The 24,906-nt window shown below is 39.7% G+C and overlaps 1 non-coding gene across 1 annotated transcript; it reads right to left on the bottom strand.

Moving 5' to 3' along the window:
* Positions 1–9,879: 9,879 nt before the first annotated feature.
* LOC128284619 (small nucleolar RNA R71) lies at positions 9,880–9,986 on the bottom strand. The gene has a single exon (XR_008275043.1). It is a non-coding gene; the product is annotated as a small nucleolar RNA R71 (small nucleolar RNA).
* Between the last annotated feature and the right edge of the window lie 14,920 nt (positions 9,987–24,906).

The following is a 24,906-nucleotide window of genomic DNA, read 5'->3' as shown; positions in this document are numbered from 1 at the left end:
GCAATACGTGTGTATGGTGACGAGATTGGCACTAAGTGTGCGTGATGGAAATATATGGCACTAAGTGTGCGTGCTGGAAATATATGGCACTAAGTGTGCGTGCTGGAAATATATGGCACTAAGTGTGCATGCTGGAAAAATACGGACTTTGGTGTGCGAGCTCGAAGGGTATGGCACTATGTGTGCGGGCTTAAATTTGCGTGGCACTAAGTGTGCGAAATCGAGTAGTAAGCACTGTATGTGCGTCGCTATATATATGGAGGTGTGTCTCCATTGAATTGAGTATGGACAGCGGATCGGGTAAGTACCTCGAGCTCATGACGAATAGAGAATTCGTTCATGCTTGGGGATTGAATTTGGTAAGCCTTAAATCTATGTGATGATTGAAATTGTATGGTTGTGCTGGAAAATGAGTTAATGTGTAAAAATGCTTGATTATCTTGTTGTGTAGAATATGAAATGTGGATGTATGACTTGGTGCGAGATTGGACCGAAAGGTCCGAGGTATTATGGTATAGATTCGATATGGATGAGTACCTAGCCTCGTTTGTTGTACATGTTGTAGTAACTTTATCGGTGGATTGATGAATGCTTATGACTTACTGAGTTGTAAACTCACTCGGTGTTTTCTTGTCACCCATTTTAGGTCTCTCGGACTCTTATTGTTTGCGTGATCGGGACCGTCGTTGAAGTCATCACACCGGCTGAAATCTTGTGGTATTGTTTTCGTTGTTGAAGAACATTTGGCATGTATAGGCTATTATATTTTGTCGAATTGTGGGTTGTAAACTTTAAGCCATGTGAAAATGGCCTATGGGGTCGTCGAGTGGGATGCTAGAACCTATAGCCACGAGTCTTAGAAACTCTGATTTTGATAAGGTGGCCATAATTTGTGTCATGTATGATGGATGATTAAGGCCAAGGAAAGATTCATGAAATTGGCATAGTCTACTGCAGTAACTGTTGCGGACAGCAGCAGTGAGATGAGATTGAAAAATCACTAAAAATAGTAGAAGTAGAATTAAATAGTGAGTAAATTATGAAATTGAACCTTGATGAATCTATTTTTATATGGACGAAACGAAACGACCATATGAGCAGTATACTGAGAAATATTAAAGTTCTCGTGAGACAGGGCCAGAACGGTTTCTGGGTCCCCTGTCGCGACTTTTAAAATTTACCATAAATTATCCAGAAAGAATTAGGAGTCATGCCTTATATGTACAGATTCCATTTTGAGTCTAGTTTCATTAGAAAGAAACGGTACCAGTATTAAAGCCCTGTACAGAGAGATATTCAAGTTGTAACGTACAAAGGTCAGAGCAGTCGATCCCTGTAACATGGGTGACTTTAACTAATAAACTGTACCAATTGGCCCGACCAAAAATTCTAGAAATAAATCCATGGATGGGTATGTGAGTGTAAATTCAGGGAAAATTTACGAAACTAGTTTCCGAGTTTTGAAACTTGAGATATGATTTTTAAGGCGATGGTGACGCAGTTTTCCAGCCCGACTGGAAATGTCAAATTGGTTGGTACCTTGAGAGGATTTGGCCGTTAACCCCTCGTGTCCGACACCGGCGACGGTCATGAGTTAGGGGTGTTACAATTTTATTGGTATCAGAGCTATGGTTTAGTCGGTTCTAGGACTACCATAGAGCGTGTGAGTCTAGCTTTACATGCCAAATTGTTAGTGCTTAATAATGTGATGACTTGACGGTTGAAATTTTTGTTTTGATTAGCGATGGAACCGGGATAGAGAGACCCTTGGCGGATGACATTGAAAGTGTAGCGGCTGCTCTTGCGCAAGGGACACCGCCTGTTGAGCCTCGGTCATCCGAATAATCAAAATGAAGGGGCGAAACAAGCCTTCTTCACCATGATGAATGAGTGGGTCGCGCAATATGCCCGAACCAATCCGGCTGTCCAACCATTCCGAATTTAAATAATCCACCCCAAGAGCCCGTAATGCCATCGCCATCGATCCTGTGAGGCTGAGTAAACCACCGTGGACTTGATTAGGAAGCGTGGGGCTGAGGAGTTTAAGGCCATAGTTACCGATTTATGCCGAAAGGGCCGAAGTTCGCTTGATAACACCATTAGAGTGTTTGATGAACTGTCATGCACACCGATGAATGTCTTAAGTGTGCTATATCCTTGTTAAGAGACTCAGCCTACTATTGGTGGTGGACCTTGATTTCCATAGTCCCAAAGGAACAAGTTACTTGGGATTTCTTTCAAAAGGAATTTCGGAAGAAATATATTAGTCAACGGTTCATCGATCAGAAGCGTAAGGAGTTCCGGAACTCAAGCAAGGCCGATGATCAGATCTCGAATCTGAACATGAGTTCGTAAGACTTAGTCGGTATGCTCGGGAGTGTGTGGCTGATGAGGTTGCTATGTGCAAAAGATTTGAAGAAGGATTGAATGAAGAGTTAAAGTTACTAGTGGGAATTTTGGAGATAAAGGAGTTCGTGACACTAGTCGAACGAGCCTGCAAGGCGGAAGAACTTGGGAAGGAGAAGAAGAAGGCTGAATTTGAAGCAAGAGATTACCGTAAAAGATCAACGAGTAAAGCTCCGTTCTCGACTGTAAAGAGGTTCAGGGAGGACACCAGTAAGTCGAGGCATCAAGGAATTTCCATTAGAGCCCGACCATTGACGGACTCCCGAGCTACATCGGTAGCTAGTGTGGGCAATAATCGTCAAGAGAGACCTGAATGTCCCCAATGTGGAAGACGACACCTAGGTGAATGTTGGGGTAAGTCTGTTAACCGGGCCTGTTACGGATGTGGTTCGAAGGACCACTTCATTAGGGATTGCACGGAGCTAGATGAGAAGAATAAGATGCAAGGTGCGAGATCTAGTGGGGCGACAGCTAGAGGTAGACCCCCGAGGGTTTCAGGAGGTAGGGGTGGTAATCAGAGGGGAGCCACTGATACGGATGTTCGATCCGAGACCCAAGCTCCTGCTAGAGCATATGCCATCCGCGCACGAGAGGAGGCATCCTCCCCTGACGTTATCACTGGTACTTTTACTCTCTTTGATACTAGTGTGATTGCATTGATTGACCCCGGCTCTACTCATTCATATGTATGTGAAACTTTAGCATCCAAGAAGACTCTACCGTTGAGTCTCTCGAGTTCGTAATTCGAGTGTCAAACCCTTTGGGTCAATACGTACTCGTTGATAAAGTGTGCAAGAGATGCCCCTAATAATTCGAGAATCTGCTTTCCTACCGATCCGATGCTTCTACCATTTGATGAATTCGATGTTATTCTTGGTATGGATTGGTGACCAGTACATGATGCAAGGTGGATCGCAAAAGAAAAACCATTGATTTGAGGAGTGCAAATAATGAGGTAGTCCGAGTCGAGTCTCATCGATTTAAAAGGAGTGCCAGCGATAATATCTTCTATGACCGCTCGGAGATATGTGAAAAAGGGGTGTGAAACATACCTTGCGTATGTGTTGGAAAGTAAAGAGACGGAAAAGAAACTCGAATCGGTATCGTTGGTTTGTGAGTATTCGGATGTTTTTCCGGAGGAGTTACTGGGATTGCCACCGGTTCGAGAAGTGGAATTCGCATCGGTTGTGCCGCACTACGCCGATCTCAATAGCTCCGTGTCGTATGGCATTAACGGAATTAAAGGAATTGAAGGTTCAATTGCAAGAATTGACGGATAGAGGTTTCGCCGACCGAGTTTTTCTCCGTGGGCGCACCAAGTATTGTTTGTGAAAAGGACGGAAGCATGAGGTTGTGCATCGACTACCGTCAACTCAATAAAGTGACGATAAAGAATAAATATCCGTTGCCACGAATTGACGATTTGTTTGATCAATTAAAGGGAGCCTCGGTGTTTTCAAAGATAGATTTGAGGTCGGGATACTATCGGTTGAGGGTCCGAGAATCGGACATACCCAAAACCGCTTTTAGAACAAGGTACGGTCACTACGAATTCTTGGTGATGCCGTTTGGGCTCACTAATGCCCTACGGTGTTTATGGATTTAATGAATAGAATTTTCAGGCCTTACTTGGATCGGTTCGTAGTTGTATTTATCGATGACATTTTGGTCTATTCGAGAGATGAAACCGAACATCTTGAACACCTAAGGCTAGTGTTGCAAATCTTACGAGATAAGCGATTATACGCAAAGTTCAAGAATGTGAATTTTGGTTGAAAGAGGTTAGCTTTTTGGGGCACGTGGTGTCCGTGATCGGTGTCGTGGTGGACCCGAACAAAATTTCGCCATAGTCAATTGGAAACCTCCAAGGAATGTTACCGGTTAGGAGCTTTTGGGGCTTGCTAGTTACTACCGACGGTTTGTAAAAGGATTCTCGGTGATAGCCACACCCATGACAAAACCGCTTCGAAAGATGTCAAATTTGAATGGACGGAAAAGTGTCGAAAAGTTTCACCAATTGAAAACCCATTTGACGAAAGCTCCGCTTCTAGTACAGCCGAATCGGCAAAGAGTTTGTCATCTATAGTGATGCCTCCCTACTTGGGTTAGGTTGCGTATTGATGCAAGAAGGTCGAGTTGTGGCCTATCGTCGAGACAATTAAAGTCACATGAGAAAAATTATCCAACCCATGATCTCGAATTGGTCGCCATCATATTCGCCTTAAAGATATGGCGACATTACTTATTTGGTGACAAGTGCCATGTGTATTCGGATCACAAAAGTCTCAAATATTTGATGACTCGAGAGACTTAAATCTGCGACAAAGACGATGGCTCGAGTTGTTAAAAGATTATGAACTCGTCATTGATTATCACCGGGAAAGGCTAATGTGGTTGCGGATGCCTTAAGTCGAAATCACTGCTTTTTCTTCTGACGATGAATGTACACTTGTCTATCCTACCCGACAATGTGTTAGTAGTCGAATTAAAGGCCAAACCATTGTTGGCTTATTAAATTCGGGAAGCTCGAAAAGTTGATGAGGAGTTGCTTGCAAAACGGGTGAGTGTGTTCGAACAAGGAATCGAGTTTCAAATTGATGATGATGATTGTTTGAGGTTCGAAGTCGTCTGTGTTCCAAAGAATTGAACTTATTTCGATAATTCTAAATGAAGCCCATTGTAGCCGAATGGCAATCCACCCGGAGTACGAAGATGTACAACGATTTGAAACGTCGGTTTTGGTGGCATGGTATGAAACGAGACATCTCGATTTTGTTTCAAATGTTTAATATGTCAACAAGTGAAAGCGGAACATCAAGTGCCATCGGGATTACTTCACCGATCATGATACCCGAGTGGAAATGGGATCGAGTCACAATGGACTTCGATCCGGACCGCCATTGTCGCAAGTAAGAAGGATGCGATTTGGGTCGTTGTAGATAGATTGACTAAGTCGGCTCACTTTGTCCCCGACGTCACGGATTTTTCAATGGACAAACTAGCCGAATTGTACGTTTCTCAGTTGTGAGACTACACGGGTGCCTATTTCCATCGTGTCGGATAGAGATCCGAGATTTACCTCGCGATTTTGGAAGAAGTTGCAAGAGGCTTTGGGTACCAAGTCGCATTTTAGCATCTTTTTTCATCCCCAAACCGATGGTCAATCCGATCGGATAATTCAAATCTGGAGGATATGTTGAGATGTTGCATCCTTGAGTTTAGTGGTTCATGGGAAAGATATTTGCCGTTGATTGAATTCGCACACAACAAACTTTCAATCAAGTATTAAGATGGCACCCTACGAGGCTTTGTACGGTCGTAAATGCCGTACACCATTGTTTTGGACTGAGCTTGGTGAAAGCAAGATTTTTGGGGTGGATTTGATTAGAGATGCTGAACAAAAGTGAAAGTAATCCGTGAAAGTCTCAAGATAGCCTCCGATCGTCGAAGTCGTGCAGCGGATCTGAAGCGTAAGGATATCGAGTATCGTGGGTGATAAAGTGTTTCTCAAGGTATCGCCTTGGAAAAAGATACTCGATTCTACCGTAAGGGCAAGTTGAGCCCGAGGTTCGTTGGGCCATATGAGATATCCGAAGCGAGTCGGTCCAATGGCATATCGTTTGATTTTGCCCCGAACTCGAAAAGGTTCACGATGTCTTTCACGCTTCGATGCTTCGACGCTATAGATCCGATCCATCGCACGTGATTAGTCCATCGAAATTGAAATTCAAGCTAATATGAGTTATGAGGAAGAACCGATTCGTATTCTATCACGAGAAGTGAAAGAGTTGCGAAACAAGCGAGTTCCGCTAGTGAAAGTGTTATGGCTCAAGCACGGGATAGAAGAAGCTACTTGGGAGACCGAGAACTCTATGAAAGAGGGATATCCAAACCTATTTACGGTAAGATTTTCGGGACGAAAATTTCTTAAGTGGGGAGAGTTGTGACAGCCCAAAATTGACCCTAGTCGGAATGTGGTTTGAACCACAAAACCGAGGCATAAAAATAATTAAAATTTATTTTGATGCCTATAATATGTGTGTGCTCATGTATGACATTTTATGATGATTGATTTAGTGTTATAAAGGTGAATTTCACTAGAAAGGACTTGTGTGAAAAACTTAGAAATGAGATAGGCAAATGTTGAAGTGGCCTAATAATGCATGAAGTGAAATAAATGGAGTTGCATGTCAATTATCCCATTTCCTAAGGTGGATGGCCGGCCATGACAAATTATGGGCAAGGGGAAACATGTTCCCAACATGTCTTGCTAATGGATGATGTTAGAATGGTTATTATATTGGTGTTAGTAGGAAGAAAAAAAAAAGGGGTATGTGTGGTTGCCCCCTCCCCATTGCCGTGTATTGAGCAAAGAAAAAAAAAAGAGAAGTTTGGTTCATCTTCCTCCTAGCTTAGCCGATCCTTCAAGAAGAAAAGCGAAGACTTAGCATTCGGTCACTTGAGCTTGAACTAAGGTATGGAATCCATGTTAGTCTTTGAAATCTTTGCATGTATGAAGCTAGTTACTAAGTCCTTTACTTGCTCATGTCAAAAAAAAATTTGAAGGTGGTAGTAATACAAGTGTTCGGCCATGGAGGATGTTTAAGGGAGATGGTTGTTGCCTTTATGATGTAAGGAATAATTAGAAATGGGTGAAAGAAACAAGTCCTTGTTCTTGATTCTTCTTGGCCGATTCTAAGGGAGAAAAAGAGAGCAACCATGTGGTTTCTAAGCCATAAATAAGGTGACCCATGTTAGAAATTGTGATTTTGAGGTGACTAGAACATTCGGCCATGCATGTTGTCTTCCTTGGTGAGTGTTTTAATGTTGTTGAGATGAAAGCATGGAGATGAGTGAGTTCGAATGTTTAACAAAAGGAAATTTTGTGCCATTGAGTTCTTGTTGTTATGTGTGTGTGTGCATGAGTATTCGGCCATGCTATAGAATTTATGTTGCAAAATGATTAATTCTTAATGAGAAGTATAATAGTACTTGTGAATGAGCTTGAGAGTATTTAAACAATTAGACATGAAAAGGGTGGTAATGAGGCTGAAAAAATTGTTGGATGGTTAATTGGGTAAGGAATGAAGCATTCGGCCATATGGGGTATAAATGGGCATAGGTGTTAAATACCTTGTATTGGAAACTTTGATAAATAAGTAGCAATAAATTAAGATGAGATTGAGTAAATTTTCAGCTTAGTTGTGTTAAGTATTCGGCAATAACCATAATAATGCATGTGAATGCCGTATGTTTGTGTTTGATGGAGAGGTAAATTGTTTGATTTAGCTCAAGAGCAAAGGGGAACTAGATTGGACAAAGGAAAGGAGAAAGCAAACGAGTAGCCGATTTGGAACCGTTCTACCCCAAACAAGGTAAGTCATTAAGCACATATGTTTGATATTGCTTAAATGATTGGAAAATCTATGCAATTGTGTTTAATGGAATGCTATATATGTATAAATGAAATTGTATGTGTATGGAATGAGGATAATTGTTGAATGTAAAAGAAATAGTGGAATGTGTAGAAAGTTTGCTTTCGGCACTATGTGTCTTGAGCAATACGTGTGTATGGTGACGAGATTGGCACTAAGTGTGCGTGATGGAAATATATGGCACTAAGTGTGCGTGCTGGAAATATATGGCACTAAGTGTGCGTGCTGGAAATATATGGCACTAAGTGTGCATGCTGGAAAAATACGGCACTGGGTGTGCGAGCTCGAAGGGTATGGCACTATGTGTGCGGGCTTAAATTTGCGTGGCACTAAGTGTGCGAAATCGAGTAGTAAGCACTTGTGTGTGCGTGACGCTATATATATGGAGGTGTGTCTCCATTGAATTGAGTATGGACAGCGGATCGGGTAAGTACCTCGAGCTCATGACGAATAGAGAATTCGCTCATGCTTGGGGATTGAATTTGGTAAGCCTTAAATCTATGTGATGATTGAAATTGTATGGTTGTGCTGGAAAATGAGTTAATGTGTAAAAATGCTTCGATTATCTTGTTGTGTAGAATATGAAATGTGGATGTATGACTTGGTACGAGATTGGACCGAAAGGTCCGAGGTATTATGGTATAGATTCGATATGGATGAGTACCTAGCCTCGTTTGTTGTACATGTTGTAGTAACTTTATCAGTGGATTGATGAATGCTTATGACTTACTGAGTTGTAAACTCACTCGGTGTTTTTCTTGTCACCCATTTTAGGTCTCTCGGACTCTTATTGTTTGCGTGATCGGGACCGTCGTTGAAGTCATCACACCGCTGAAATCTTGTGGTATTGTTTTCGTTGTTGAAGAACATTTGGCATGTATAGGCTATTAAATTTTGTCGAATTGTGGGTTGTAAACTTTAAGCCATGTGAAAATAGCCTATGGGGTCGTCGAGTGGGATGCTAGAACCTATAGCCACGAGTCTTAGAAACTCTGATTTTGATAAGGTGGCCATAATTTGTGTCATGTATGATGGATGATTAAGGCCAAGGAAAGATTCATGAAATTGGCATAGTCTACTGCAGTAACTGTTGCGGACAGCAGCAGTGAGATGAGATTGAAAAATCACTAAAAATAGTAGAAGTAGAATTAAATAGTGAGTAAATTATGAAATTGAACCTTGATGAATCTATTTTTATATGGATGAAACGAAACGACCATATGAGCAGTATACTGAGAAATATTAAAGTTCTCGTGAGACAGGGCCAGAACGGTTTCTGGGTCCCCTGTCGCGACTTTGAAAATTTACCATAAATTATCCAGAAATAATTAGGAGTCATGCCTTATATGTACAGATTATATTTTGAGTATAGTTTCATTATAAACAAACGGCACCAGTATTAAAGCCCTGTACAGAGAGATATTCAAGTTGTAACGCGCGAAGGTCAGAGCAGTCGATCCCTGTAACATGGGTGACTTTAACTAATAAACTGTACCAATTGGCCAGACCAAAAATTCTAGAAATATATCCATGGATGGGTATGTGAGTCTAAATTCAGGGAAAATTTACGAAACTAGTTTCCGAGTTTTGAAACTTGAGATATGATTTTTAAGGCGATGGTGACGCAGTTTTCCAGCCCGACTGGAAATGTCAAATTGGTTGGTACCTTGAGAGGATTTGGCCGTTAACCCCTCGTGTCCGACACCGGCGACGGTCACGAGTTAGGGGTGTTACACCTCTATTCAACGAGCTCAATCCGAGTATTAGAAGACCCAAAATCGAGGCACAATAATTTCAGCTGAAGCCGATCATGTTCCAAATGTTGCAAAATATGGGTCAATTTGATGGGATTCCTACTAAAGATCCACATCTTCATCTTCGGCTATTCATGGACGCCTTGAGAATGAGATTATTTCCATACTCCTTAAGAGATGCAATATGAGTGTGGCTGAACTCCCTATCGTCCGGTTCCATAACTACATGGAAAGAGTTGGTTGAACATTTCTTAATGAAATATTTCCCTCCATCTTTAACCACCAAGATCCAGAACGAAATCACTTTATTTCAGGAACTTGATGAAGAATCTTTATATGGGGCATGGGAGCAATTCAAGGAGTTACTATAAAAGTGCCCTCATCATGGCATTCCTTGCTGCGTTCAAGTGGAGACTTTCTATATTGGTTTCAATATTCATACTAAAATAAAGGTGGATGCTTCGGCAAATGGAGCCCTTCTTTCTAAGTCTTATAACGATGCTCACGAGATTATTCAAAGAATTGCCAACAATAACTATCAGTGGCCAACCAACCGAGCAGCCTCAGAAAGATGAGCAGCAAGAGTACATAAAGCAGGCATACTTGCTTCTTTGGCAGCCCAGGTATCCTCTATGTCTTCTATGCTTAAGATCATAACTCTTAGTGGTTTCAATGGTAATTTGACAAGTCAGCAATTGAACCAGTTCGAGAATATTTCTCGTGAATACTGTGGAGATGGCCATTTCTTTGAAAATTTCCCATCGAATCAAAAGTCAAATTATTACATGGGAAATCAGAATTGGAATGGTCTCTAATCAAATTTTTACAACTCTTCATGGCAGAATCATCCAATTTCTACATTGAGTAATCAATGGACAGACCATAGAGACTCTGTTATGCCATTTTGACCAAATTACTCATCGGAATATTCTTAACAAGTGCAACAACCCCTACCAACTGAATCTTCAAGTGATCTTGAGAACCTGCTGATGGCATACATAGCGAAGAATGATACCACTTTAAGAAATCTGAAGAATCAAATGGGTCAGCTAACCAATGAAATTCGAAATGAACCCCAAGGTATTTGGCCAAGTGACACAAAAAATCAAAAAATTTTGGGCAAAGAACATTGCAAAACAGTCTCTTTACCAAGTGGAAAGACATTGGAGCCCAATGTGGTTGAGGTTCAAGATGAGCCTGTCCTAGCTCAAGACAAAGAGGAAGTTCAATGAAGTGTTGAAACTCCTGTATCACAGAAGTTAGATTCAGTGATCCTTGATGAGGTAAACTCTAAATTAGTTAGTTCTAATTATCTAACACCCTTGTCAAATGCGGGAAAATTTCCACAGAAGAGTTGTCTGGTTAAAGCTAAGATTCCACCATTACCATATCCTCAATGATTCCAGAAGTAGCAACGAGATACTCAATTGAAAGAAATTTTTGATGACAAGTGAATTTTAATGACTTTGATGCTGCTAAATCCCCAGATGTAGTTGAAGACTGTTCTGCTATTTCCAAGATTGAATCGCTGGCTTCTACAGAGTTGGAGCTCAATTCTATAGATGATCTGTTAGAATGTATTCTGCTAGCGAATTCGCCAAGTGATGATGAAGACGAGGAATGTTTGGCTTTGTTAGAAGCTAAAATGAAGGGATTCACTTAGGAAGTTCCACTGGAATCATTAGAGTTATTATCTCGAGAGTACACACAACCAAAAGTGATGATTGAAGAGCTAGATAAATTGGAGCTGAAGATTTTGTCTCCGTATTTGAAATATGATTACTTGGGTCTGTCTTCAAATTTGCCTGTCATTATTTAAGTTGAGTTCACCAAAGATCAAGAAGAAGAGGCACTTGTGATTTTGGAAAGGCACGCGAAAGGTACTGGATGGATTATTTCACATATTCGAGTCACAGTTGGAGGATTTGTAGGAATTACACGAAGTTAAACAAGGCCACCAGGAAAAGTCATTACGGGTTTTCTTTCCCTAATAAGATGTTGGACAGCTTTGATGGGAAATAATATGATTACTTCCTAGATGATTATGGTTGGAATAACAAATGGCCATTTGACACCACCATGGTTAATGACGATCCTAAATAAAATGGAGGGAGTTCTCTTCACTTTCTTTATCATTATTTTATATTTTTAGTTTTTTTCCCTCATTTAAATAAAATGGCAAACTTTGATAAAATTTTCTTTAGCTCATTACCTTAATTAAAACTCTATCTAGGATATTGGAACTTAAGCTGGACCATTTGTGACCCCTCCAGTCTTTCCTGGGAGTTTAATTTAATGTAATTTTTTTAAAAATATTTTTTTAAGTAGCCCAAAGAAATTAAGTATTTGTTTTGTTAAATAAAAGGTCAACTTTTAACCCAAGCACTAATTTCTTTGATTTGTTTTTTATATTTTCAGTATAGGAGCTTAGGATCCAAAAAGGAGCTGCCATTGGGCTCAAGACACTACTAAGAAGGGAAATTTTCAACCTTTTTCCACACAAACCTATAGCCCTTACCTTGCTCCACCACCACTCCCAAGTAGCCCAAAAGTGAATCTCACTTAACCCCTTAATGTTGTAGCCCTTAACTCCTTGAATCACCACCCCAAACACCTTCATTCGAAGTCACCAACTACCGCACCTAAACTATCCTTAAAACTGCCACCCTCTTCAACTCTAAACCTTACCCTCAACTACTCGCCTACTTGCCCAAAACTGAAACCACCCTTAACAAACCTAAGTTTGACGCTAAGGGTCCCTTTATTTAGCACCATTCCACCAAGTGAAAAGTTTGGTATAATGGCTATGGTGCAACACATGTAGTTGCAGTAACAAGATTACTGGAGATACTCAATAATATAGGATGACTCAATTAGAGATGCATTTAAAATATATATTTCATAAGCCGTTTATTTTTGTGCATAAATTTCCAGACTTTATACTTCAACCACAGACTCCAATGTCGAGGAAGGAAAAAGATAAGTCAGATTCTGAGGGATCTGCAAATAAATAAAAATAGGGATCTTTACTTTATTTCATTTTCTTTCCTAGGTTATTTAATGTTTTAAGATTAGGTTCTATTATGATTTTTATTTTTTGCATAATAAAACAAGATGTGGAAATCATAAATAAAAATGAACAAGTTGCAAAGTACAAAGTGTGACAATAGATATATACATGTCTAGGAATGGATTTAGAGAGAGCTTGGTACTTAAGTAGTCAAATTGACTCACCTAATCTTTTCTAGACTTCTACCTAGTGTATATTATCTATTCACTTTTAACAATGAGAACATTGTTCGTCTTAAGTAGGGGGGACCGAAAAATTGAAATTATTTCTACTCAGAATAAATTTTTCTTTCAGTTATGATTAGGTTATATTTTGTTCAATAATTTGAAATGTTGTTAAGTATGCTAAACTTCAGTATAAATAAATATTTATTATTTCAATAATTGTTATGTCAGCTTAATAATGACATAAATGTATTTTTAATAAAGCATGCAAATCATGCCATAAAATTTTAGTTCCTTAGGAAGGTTAGGCATGCATGAAAGTTTAAGCCTTTAGAATTGACTTAGTAGTTTCTTGAGGCAAAATTCTAGGAAGCATGGAGCGTTAAAAATGATTTAGGCTACTGTTGTTTGGACCATTTGAGCCTTTCAAGCCAACCATGATGAATTTTTTATCCTTTGAAACCTAACTTTGAGACTATATGGCCTAATTTTATTTGAACCCCTGCAAATTTAGCCATCACTTCTCTCTTAACTATCTTAAAATTGTCCCAAACACTAGACTCAGTACTATTCAAAATATTCTTTGTAAATAAGTTTGGGGGAGTTGAAAATAAGTATCAAATGCTCTAAAAAATTATAGTACATATAGTAAAATGCTCGAATTAAAAAAAATAAAAGAAAAGCATGAGTTCTTAAAATAAGATGTACAAAACAGCATGTGAAAGCAAAAAAAGTTGATGTATTGAAGGTAATTATTTAGAAGGTTCGATACAAGCTAAGTCTAGGGTTTTTAGCCTAAATTTATCTATCTTTTACCTACCCCTAAGCCCAGCCATGTTACAACCTTGTTAAAGACCTATTCATTCAAGTTCCAATGCTACCTACATTAGTGGAGAGAAATTGCTACGTGCAACATATGAATGCATAAGTTAAACATAATGATTGCAACTTAATCTTGAATAAGAGAATAAAATTAAATTGGTAAGAGTTAACATGACTTTATTAGGAAACATTTAGTCTAATTTTTGGCTACCATAAGAATGATTGAGATTAATTTGAATGATATGTATACTTAGATAGCATAAATATTGAATTTCTTGTTCTTGAGCATAAGTATACCAAATTCATGATTGTTGAGAAGAATGTCATTCTGAAGGATTTTTTCAAAGAGTTTTTCAAAGGTGTTTTTGAAAAATTCTTTTCAAATTTGTGCATTACTCGGGACGAGCAATGAATTAAGTTTAGGGGTGTGGAAACACAAAAATATACACACTTTTTCATGTCCTTTTTAACTTAAACTCATGCAGTTTTTGATAAACTTCCTATCGAAAAATAATTAATTTTTATAAAATAATTAATGTGTACTTAAAATATGAACATGTTGAACTTTGATGAATTTTTGTTATTTTTGACAAATTTGCACAAAGGGCGAAAAATGACTCGACAGACAATACTAGAAGCACAAAACCAAGCAGCAATTTGAAGTATCAAGGCAAATTAATTTTCAGCCTAAGACGGTCCAAAATTATCTGTATTAATACATAATATAATTAATTTTAATTTATATCCAATTTAATTTGGGTTAATAAATTATTATTAATAAATTATGAAAAATGGTCCAATTGAGTAGAACCGAGTTAACAGAACTGACCAAGTAATGGACAGCCCAAAACCGCCCCATGTGTTGACCCAAATCAGCTTATTGGATGATTATTTAGCTTGCAAAGAGGCCCTTGAAGACTTGTTCAAATAGCATTCAAACCCCTCCACAAATGGCGGCTTTCTAGATTTTCCCCAAGCTTAATTTAACAAGTTTGAAATCATCAAACTTGCCACATGTGTGGCTGGCCAAGAGACGGCTCTTTGGCTGCTAATTTTAGCTATTTTTAGCAGCCCTATTCAGCTATAAAACCCCCTTAAGCTGATCATTTGAAACACATCTCATTCATTCACATCTTTTCTCTCTTTTCTCCACTTTCTCTCATTTTCCCATTCAAAGTTCCTTGCTCTTTTTCCGATTTCCCCTCATGAGAAAGGGATCATCTTCAGACATTTTGGAGTAGCAACTGAGTGCTAATAGCAGTCTTGATCAGTGAGGACAATAAAGAAGGAAGAACGGAGCAACCTAGTCAAGCCACGGAAAAACATCGTATTTGATTCTTGTTCCCTTTCTCTTTAAATTTTTTTGTTTTTGTGATGAACACATCTATAAATATTTATGTCGTTGGAATGGTTAATTTAATCAGCTTAGCTTGAATTTAATTCGTGTTTGGTTGATTTCATTTCGTTCTCTTAAATTATTAAAATTGTGTTTATGCTGTTATAGGCCTCAGTAAAATGCTTGATTAAGTAAAATCATGCCTAAGTTATTATTGCATTATAATTGTGAGGGAACTAATGAATTAATTATTTAAACGGATTGAAATTGTAATTAATTGACATAATACTTAATCAGTGCTTGTTTATTCTTCTAAGGTAGCTAAAGGTTAAATTAGCATTGTATTTGGTAATACATTTGCATTGCATAATTTGCAAGATTATTGTGATTAAACTGTTTCAAGGTAAGGATACCTTGTTACCTCACATAGTCCTTTATGTGCTTATTAGATTTAATTAATCGTTTGAATTGATATAGAAATATGCAAGAGATTAGTTCAATTTAATGAGTATGTATGTGCACTAACATGTTTGCTTATTAGAATCTGTTTAATAGATTGAATTAACATAGGGATATGTTAAGAGATGAATGGATTTGTGTACGTGAGTATTTGCATAAGTTAGCAAATTATTGAGTTGTCGTGAATTTATTCGTAACAGCATAAACATGAGTTTAATAATTCTAAGTTAAAGAAATGTAAATAATCCAACACAATTATGCCATCTTGATTAAATCATATTTTGAAATCATGCATTAGAACTTTTATTTTTATTTAGTTTAAAATATTTTTTTTTTAATCACACTCTTCAAAGAAAATATTTTCTTTACCAAATTGTTTTGAATAATATTCATAAATAGTTCTTTTCACTGTCCCTATGGGTATGATAACTTGGCATTTACTTGTCACTTTATTACTTGTTGCGATTGTGTACACTTGCACATTTCCGTCATTCCAAGATCGCAGAAAACAGTACACCAACCCTAAAGCTCAAGCCACATCAGTATCGAGTGCGGGTAACGTAAAAGATGTTAAACTCGAGTGTCAACAATGTGGAAGACAGCATTTTGGAGATTGCTGGCTGAAAAATAATAATAGAACTTGTTATAGTTGTGGTTCACGAGATCACTTTATTAAAGATTACCCAAAGTTAGCTGAAAAAGATAATGCTCAGAATACGAGGCCAAGTAACACTGCAGTTAGAGGGAGACCATCCCGTAATGTTGGAAATATGAGTGGTGGTATAGGTAAGACACGAGACACTACTATGAGATATGATGCTAAAGCACCGACACGAGCCTACAATATTTGCGCTAGCGAAGAAGCGACATCTCCAGATGTTATCACTGGCACTTTTACTCTTTATGATACTAAAGTTATTGTATTAATAATTCCAGGATCAACTCATTCATATGTATGTGTGAATTTAGTATCCAGTAAGACTTTGACTGTAGAGTCTACTGAATTTGTAATTAGAGTATCGAACCCCTTAGGCAAGTGTGTGTTGGTTGATAAAGTGTGCAAGAATTGTCTGTTGATGATTCAGGATATTTGTTTTTCGGCTGATCTAATGTTGTTGTGTAACACCCCAAACCCGAGACCATCGCCGGTGTCGGACCCGAGGGTTAACAAACCAAGTTCACATGTTTTTGCCCAGCAATTTGACATTTCCAGTCAGGCTGGAAAACTGCGTCACTGTCGCCTTAAAAATCATATCTCGAGTTTCAAAACTCGGAAACTGGTTTCGTAAATTTTCCCTGAATTTAGACTCATATATACATCCATGGATTTATTTCTAGGATTTTTGGTCGGGCCAATTGGTACAGTTTATTAGTTAAAGTTACCCAAGTTACAGGGATCGACTGCTCTGACCTTCGCGCGGTATAACTTGAATATCTCTCTGCACAGGGCTTTAATGCTGGTGTCGTTTGTTTCTAATGAAACTATACTCAAAATGGAATCTGTACATATAAGGTATATCTCCTAATTCTTTTTGGATAATTTATAGTGAATTTTAAAGTTGCGACAGGGAACCCAGAAACCATTCTGGCCCTGTCTCACAATAGCTTTAATATCTCTTAACCTGTAACTCCTATGACCGTTTCGTTTCTTCCATATGAAAATAGACTCATCAAGGTTCATTTACATAGCTTATTCACTATTTGATTCCATTCCTATGAATTATGGTGATTTTTCACATTCACGCCACTGCAGCTGGCAGCATCTGTTTTAAGGTAGGACTTACCTATTTGGTAGTCTCCATGATTCAACTAATCTTGCCATACATAGGTTCATATATGATCATTTTAACCATGCCAATGGCTGATCATATGACCAACATTCCCATTTCCAAACCATAGCCACATCATGACCCCAAATATATATACATACAACCCACAATAAGTCTAAGTTCATGCTCCCTTTTCGAGCCATTTTCGCATGGCTATACAAACTTACATTACAACGTATTTAACAAACAAGAGGTAGTCCTATACATGCCATCTCAAGTTCAACCAAAATTTATACCAAAATGGAGGCTTGATAGTGTGGATGACTTCGACTTCAACGATCCCAAATCCGATTGCCTCGAGCGAAATCTAGAAAACTAAGAGCCAAAGCAACGGGTAAGCATTTTTATGCTTAGTAAGTCTCAAGGAATATAATGAACTATAATTTACAGCAATACATTCACATAGCCAAATGCATCATTTCATTAATACACATTCTTACTTCATACTTCATCATTGTATAAGTTCGCAAAGCATCAATCAATTCAATAACTGAAATTCATTAGTCGATTGAGCGAATGTTGCTCAAACACGCCGACTTTCCAATGCACATATAACGTACCTTATCCTTTGGGCTGTCCGAGTGTACTAATTAAATTCATTTCAGCAACCAACACTCACCTCCAGCCCAAGATTCTTCGAATATAACCGGATATAATCACGTGCACAAATGCCTTGGTCTTAGCCCGGATAGAATAACTTCGCACGAATGCCTTCTGCCTTAGCCCGGATAGAATAACTCATACGAATGCCTTCGGCCTTAGCCCGATAGAATAACTCGCATACGAATGCCTTGGGCCTTAGCCCGATATAACCACTAGCACAATTGCCTTGGTCTTAACCCGGATATAATTTCAAGCATAATTGTCTTGGGCTTAGCCCGATATCATTCAATTTCTCATGCACACATACATCAATAATCATTGGACATACATATTTCATTTTCGTTACTAAGGCTCAAACACAATTAATATCATTAGCATATTCGCCTTTCGGGACTTAGCCCGGTGGAATTCAAATACTCATACACACATAATCAATAATCATACACATCCATATTTCATCTCACATAATTCAAGTAAGGTCACTTCTTGAGGACTTACCTCGGATGTTGTCGAACGGCTTTTTCGGCTATTCGATCACCTTTTCCTTCCCCTTGTCCAATTGTGGCCCTCTTAGCTCTTGAGCTAATTCAAACAAATTCAATTTATTAAAACCTCATTGTGCTTGCTTATGGCCGAATATGACAAGGATTTTAAATGGTCATATGGCCACTCTTTAGCTTGAATACACAATGGTCATGCACATTTTATACTACATCAAGCAATTCAATACAATTTATTTGAGCATCAAGGAAATGCTAAGGCCTTCAATAGGCTACCCAAGGCCGAATATTCATGTACATGTTGAGGCCAATTATGCACTTAATACCTCACAAAAACAGCATGCATTTTACTAGTTAATGCTTTGCATATTGTGGCTCAAAACTTATAATATAGCATCAAGCACTTATATGTGTGCTAGGCCGAATTGTGCTTGAAATTTCACAATTATTCTTCAACATCTTCTTCTTTAAACCAACTTATTCATCACTTACTTCATAGCCAAAACATCATGTGCAAACATATATATACAATATGAGCATGGCCGAATTTTCAAGGTGTCCATAGCCATCCAAAAATACAAATTTTAACTAACATGCAAGAAGCATGAACCATGCTCATGAATGGCCGAATATGACAATCATGCTCCTTTTCAACTTCAATCATGATAAATCAAAAAGAAGGCTCAAATCTTGCTCAAGAGTAGACAATCCATCATTGCATGCATCATCATCAAGCTTCACACTTAGCATGCAATGGCTTTATCACCATAACAACTTTGGCCAAATACCATTTCCATGGCTTAACAAAGATTTGAGCCATGGCTAACATGCACATCAAGTTAGCAACCAAAACATGCATGAAACTCCTAACACAACCTCATACATACCTTAATCTTGATGCAAACTTGGCCAAATCTCCTTCTAGATCTCTTCCAAACCAAGCATGAAGCAAAAATCCTCCTTCTTCCTTAGTTTTGGCTCAAAGAAAGGATGAACAAAATTTTTTCTTTCCTTCTCTACAACTCACGGCAATGGGGGATTACCACACTCACACACATTTTTTTTTTTTTTTTTATCACCCATACACCTTTGTTTATTATTTCACCCTAATGCACCAACAAAACATGTTTCATGACATGTTTAGCCCATCCTCCTTGTCATGGCCGCCACCACCTATAAAGGGGGAATTTGACATGCAAGTCCATTATTTTGCATGCATGCTTTAATTAGTCATCACACATTTCCTATCATACTTTCAAAGTTCATTACTAAGTCCTTTCTTGTGGAATTCACCCTTATAACACTAAATCAATCATCATAAAATGTCATACATGAGCACACATATTATAGGCATCAAAATAAATTTTTAATTATTTTTATGCCTCGGTTTTGTGGTCCCGAGACCACCTTCCGACTAGGGTCATTTTGGGCTGTCACAACTCTCCCCACTTAAGAAATTTTCGTCCCAAAAATCTTACCGATAAATAGGTTTGGATATCGCTCTTTCATAGAGTTCTCGGTCTCCCAAGTAGCTTATTCTATCCCGTGCTTGAGCCATAACACTTTTACTAGCGGAACCCGCTTGTTTCACAACTCTTTCACTTCTCGTGATAGGATACGAATCGGTTCTTCCTCATAACTCATATTAGCTTGAATTTCAATTTCTGATGGACTAATCAAGTGCGATGGATCGGATCTATAGCGTCGAAGCATCGAAACGTGAAAGACATCGTGAACCTTTTCGAGTTCAGGGGGCAAAGTCAAACGATATGCCACCGGATCGACTCGCTTCGGATATCTCATATGGCCCAACAAACCTCGGGCTCAACTTGCCCTTACGGCCGAATCGAGTATCTTTTTCCAAGGCGATACCTTGAGGAACACTTTATCACCCACCGATACTCGATATTCTTACGCTTCAGATCCGCGTCACGACTTCGACGATCGGAGGTTATCTTCAGACTTTCACGGATTACTTTCACTTCTGCTCAGCATCCCTAATCAAATCCACCCGAAAATCTTGCTTTCACCGAGCTCACCAAAACAATGGTGTACGGCATTTACGACCGCACAAGGCCTCGTAGGGTGCCATTTTAATACTTGATTGAAAGTTGTTATTGTGTTTAATTCAATCAACGGCAAATACCGCTTCCCATGAACCACTAAACTCGAGGACGCAACATCTTAACATATCCTCAAGTATCTGAATTATCCGCCGGATTAACCATCGGTTTGAGGTGAAAGGCGGTCTGAAATGCAACTTGGTACCCAAAGCTTCTTGCAACTTTTTCCAAAATCACGAGGTAAATCTCGGATCTCTATCGACACGATGGAAATAGGCACCCCATGTAATCTCACAATCGAGAAACGTACAATTCCGCTAATTTGTCCATTGAAAATCCGTGCGTCACGGGACAAAGTGGGCCGACTTAGTCAATCGATCTACCACGACCCAAACCGCATCCTTCTTACTTGCGACAATGGCGGTCCGGATACAAAGTCCATTGTGACTCGATCCCATTTCCACTCGGGTATTGTGATTGGTCAAGTAATCTCAAGGCACCGATGTTCCGCTTTCACTTGTTGACATATTAAACATCTTGAAACAAAGTCGGAGATGTCTCGCTTCATACCATGCCACCAAAACCGACGTTTCAAATCATTGTACATCTTCGTACTCCCGGGTGGATTGCCATTCGGCTACAATGGGCTTCATTCTGAATTATCGAAATGAGTTCAATTCTTTGGGACACACCGACGACTTTTGAACCTCAAACAATCGTCATCGTCGATTTGAAACTCCGAGTCCTTGTTCGAACACACGCAGCCCGTTTTGCAACCAACTCGTCGTCGACTTTCGAGCTTCTCGAATTTGGTGTGTCAATAATGGTTTGGCTTTCAATTCAGCCACTAACACACCGTCGGATCGGACGCATAAGTGCACATTCATCGCTCGTAAAGTGAATAACGATTTACGACTCAAGGCATCCGCAACCATATTCGCCTTTCCGGTGATAGTCAATGATCACTCATAATCCTTTAACATTTCGAGCCAACGTCTTTGTCGCAGATTTAAGTCTCTTTGGGTCATCAAATATTTGAGACTTTTGTGATCCGAGTATAAATGGCACCTTTCACCAAATAAGTAATGTCGCCAAATCTTTAAGGCGAATACGATGGCGGCCACTCGAGATCATGAGTCGGATAATTTTTCTCATGTGGCTTTAATTGCCTCGACGCATAGGCCACAACTCGACCTTCTTGCATTAATGCTAACCTAACCCAAGTAGAGAGCGTCGCTATAGATGACAAACTCCTTGCGGACTCGGGTTGCACTAGAATTGGGGCTTCACCAAATAAGTTTTCAGTTGATCGAAACCTTTTGGCATTTCTCATCCATTCGAACTTAACGTCCTTTTGGAGTAGCCGTCATCGGCGTGGCTATCGTTGAGAAGCCTTTACAAATCGTCGGTAATAACCAAGCCCCAAAAAGCTCGAACCTCGAGAATATTTCTGAGGCTTCCAATTAAGTATGGCTGAAATTTTATTCGGTCGACTCGAATACCCGATGCAGATACCACATGACCCAAGAAGCTAACCTCTCTTAACCGAACTCACACTTCTTGAACTTAGCATATAATTGCTTGTCCCGTAAAATTTGCAAAGACTAACCGTAGGTGTTCAAAGATGTTCGGTCTCATTTCTTGAATAGACCAAGATGTCATCAATGAACACGACTACTAATCGATCCAAATATGGTCTAAAGATCCGATTCATTAAATCCATAAATACCGAGGGCATTAGTGAGCCCAAACGGCATCACTAGGAACTCATAGTGACCATATCTCGCTCAAGGCGGTCTTGGGCACGTCCAAATCTCGGATTCGCAATTGATAGTAGCCCGATCTCAAATCTATTTTCGAGAACACCGAGGCTCCTTCAGTTGATCGAACAAGTCGTCAATACGTGGCAACGGATATTTGTTCTTTATCGTCGCTTTATTAAGTCGACGATAGTCGATCACAACCGCATGGTTCCATCCTTCTTTTCACGAACAACAACGGCGCACCCTAAGGCGAAAAACTCAAGCGAGCAAAACCTCTATCCACCAATTCTTGCAACCGAGCTTCCAACTCCTTTAATTCCGTTGGTGCCATACGATACGGAGCTATCGAAATTGGAGTGGTACCGGTACCAATTCGATGCCAAATTCTATTTCCGAACAGTGGTAAACCCGGCAATTCTTGGGGAAAACATCCGGTATTCACAAACCACGGGCACAGATTCGGTTTCTTCTCGATTCCTTGTCATCGAGTACGTCGCCAGTACGCTTCGCACTCTTTTCTTACATATTTTCGGGCCAACATTGCCGATATTACGGTGGCAACCCTTTAAGTCCGTAGACTTAACCCGAATTATCTCGTTATTCGCGCACCTCAAATCGATAGTCTTGCTTTTGCAATTTACGACCGCATCGTGAATGGTCAACCCATCCAAACCAAGAATAACGTCGAATTCATCGAACGGCAAAAGCATCAAGTCCGCGGAAACAAGAACCTCGGAACACTAGGAGACTTTTCTTGCACACTTTGTTGACAAGCACGTAATGACCCAAGGGTTTGACACCGAATTACAAACTCAAGAGACTCAATAGGCAAAGTCTTCTCGGATGCTAAGGTTTCACATATATAAGATTGAGTAGAACCAGGTCAATCAACGCAATCACTTTAGTATTGAAAAGGGTGAAAGCACCGTAATGACATCCGGAGAGGCAAAGATCCTCGGCGTGCGCGATGGCATAAGTCCTCGCAGAGCACGAGCCTCGATCCGATGGTAGCATCTCTAGATCCTCTCGACCGCCAACGACATTGCCCATATTTCTAGGTGGCCTACCTCGAGCGAAGGTAGCACCCGAGTTTCCACTCGACTCACATTCTGCTCAAGCTTCCTCGAGCAATCCTTCCTAAAGTGGTCGGCCGATCCACACTTATAGCAGGAGTGATCACGAAACCAACACTCCCGAATGCCATTTGCCACAATGTTGACACTCCGCCCTCTCTACGATCATTTCCACCATCATGCGATCGAAGTGACTCGTGTGGTCACAGGGGTCGATCGCGTCCTCGTCTAAAAAGCCCAAAGCGCCTCTAGACCGGTTCACATCATCTCGAAATCTCTTCGTTGCTGTTGAAGAGACTTTCCGAGGACCTCTTCGAATTCTCCAGTTCCCACATCGCTTTTTGTTTCTCCTTTCTAAGCTCTTCGACTTTACAAGCTTGCTCAACAAGTACTACGATCTCTCGTATTTCGAGAATGCCAACGAACATCCTTATATCATCATTCAGCCCATCCTCAAGCATTTACACATAATAGCTTCGGACGAAATGCATTCTCGCGTGTATCGCCTAAGCCTCACAAATTTTCGTTCATAGTCGGTAACCGACATAGAACCTTGCTTAAGATCAAGAAATTCCCAAGTCACTTGCTCTCTAGGTACCACAGAAGTCGAGTACTCCACCAATAGTAGGTGGAATCACGTAGCAAGGAGATGGTACACTTTAAGCATTCATCGGTGTACAAGATAGCTCATCGAGCACCGGATAGTGTTGTCCAACCGAAATTCAGCTCGTTCGGCATCATCATCATCCGTAGCTTTAAATTCAGTGGCCCCATGTTTTCGAATCCTATCGATCGGGGCTTACTTGACCTTATTTGGTCGATTCTGGAGGTATTGTAGGTGCGGGGTTGCATTTGTCGGAATGGAGGTCGTGGGACAGCCGTGTTAGTTCGAATGTATTGATTAAACCATTCGCTCATCACACTATAAAAGGCTTGCTTAGCCTCGTCATTAGGATTGCTGGCCATAGGTTGAGAGTCCGCCGCTGTCCCTTGCGCGGAGCAGCGCCACACTCTCCACATCATCACTATCGCTTCGGTTGGGATCGGATCCATTGCTATAAACAAACATGAAGTCAAATTGTCGAATTCATCACACTATCGATTCATCATTTAATGGCATGTATAGCTAGACCCCAAACACATCACGGTAGTCCTAGAATCGACTAAACCTGGCTCGATACCAATAAAGTTGTAACACCCCAAACCCGAGACCATCGCGTTGTCGGACCCGAGGGTTAACAAACCAAGTTCACATGTTTTTGCCCAGCAATTTGACATTTCCAGTCAGGCTGGAAAACTGCGTCACTGTCGCCTTAAAATCATATCTCGAGTTTCAAAACTCGAAACTGGTTTCGTAAATTTTCCTGAATTTAGACTCATATATACATCCATGGATTTATTTCTAGGATTTTGGTCGGGCCAATTGGTACAGTTTATTAGTTAAAGTTACCCAAGTTACAGGGATCGACTGCTCTGACCTTCGCGCGGTATAACTTGAATATCTCTCTGCACAGGGCTTTAATGCTGGTGTCGTTTGTTTCTAATGAAACTAGACTCAAAATGGAATCTGTACATATAAGGTATATCTCCTAATTCTTTTGGATAATTTATAGTGAATTTTAAAGTTGC

This window comes from Gossypium arboreum, chromosome 11, assembly GCF_025698485.1.
Source record: "Gossypium arboreum isolate Shixiya-1 chromosome 11, ASM2569848v2, whole genome shotgun sequence".
In the NCBI taxonomy this organism is placed as follows: domain Eukaryota; kingdom Viridiplantae; phylum Streptophyta; class Magnoliopsida; order Malvales; family Malvaceae; genus Gossypium; species Gossypium arboreum.
This window is presented reverse-complemented; position numbering and strand designations above follow the sequence as displayed.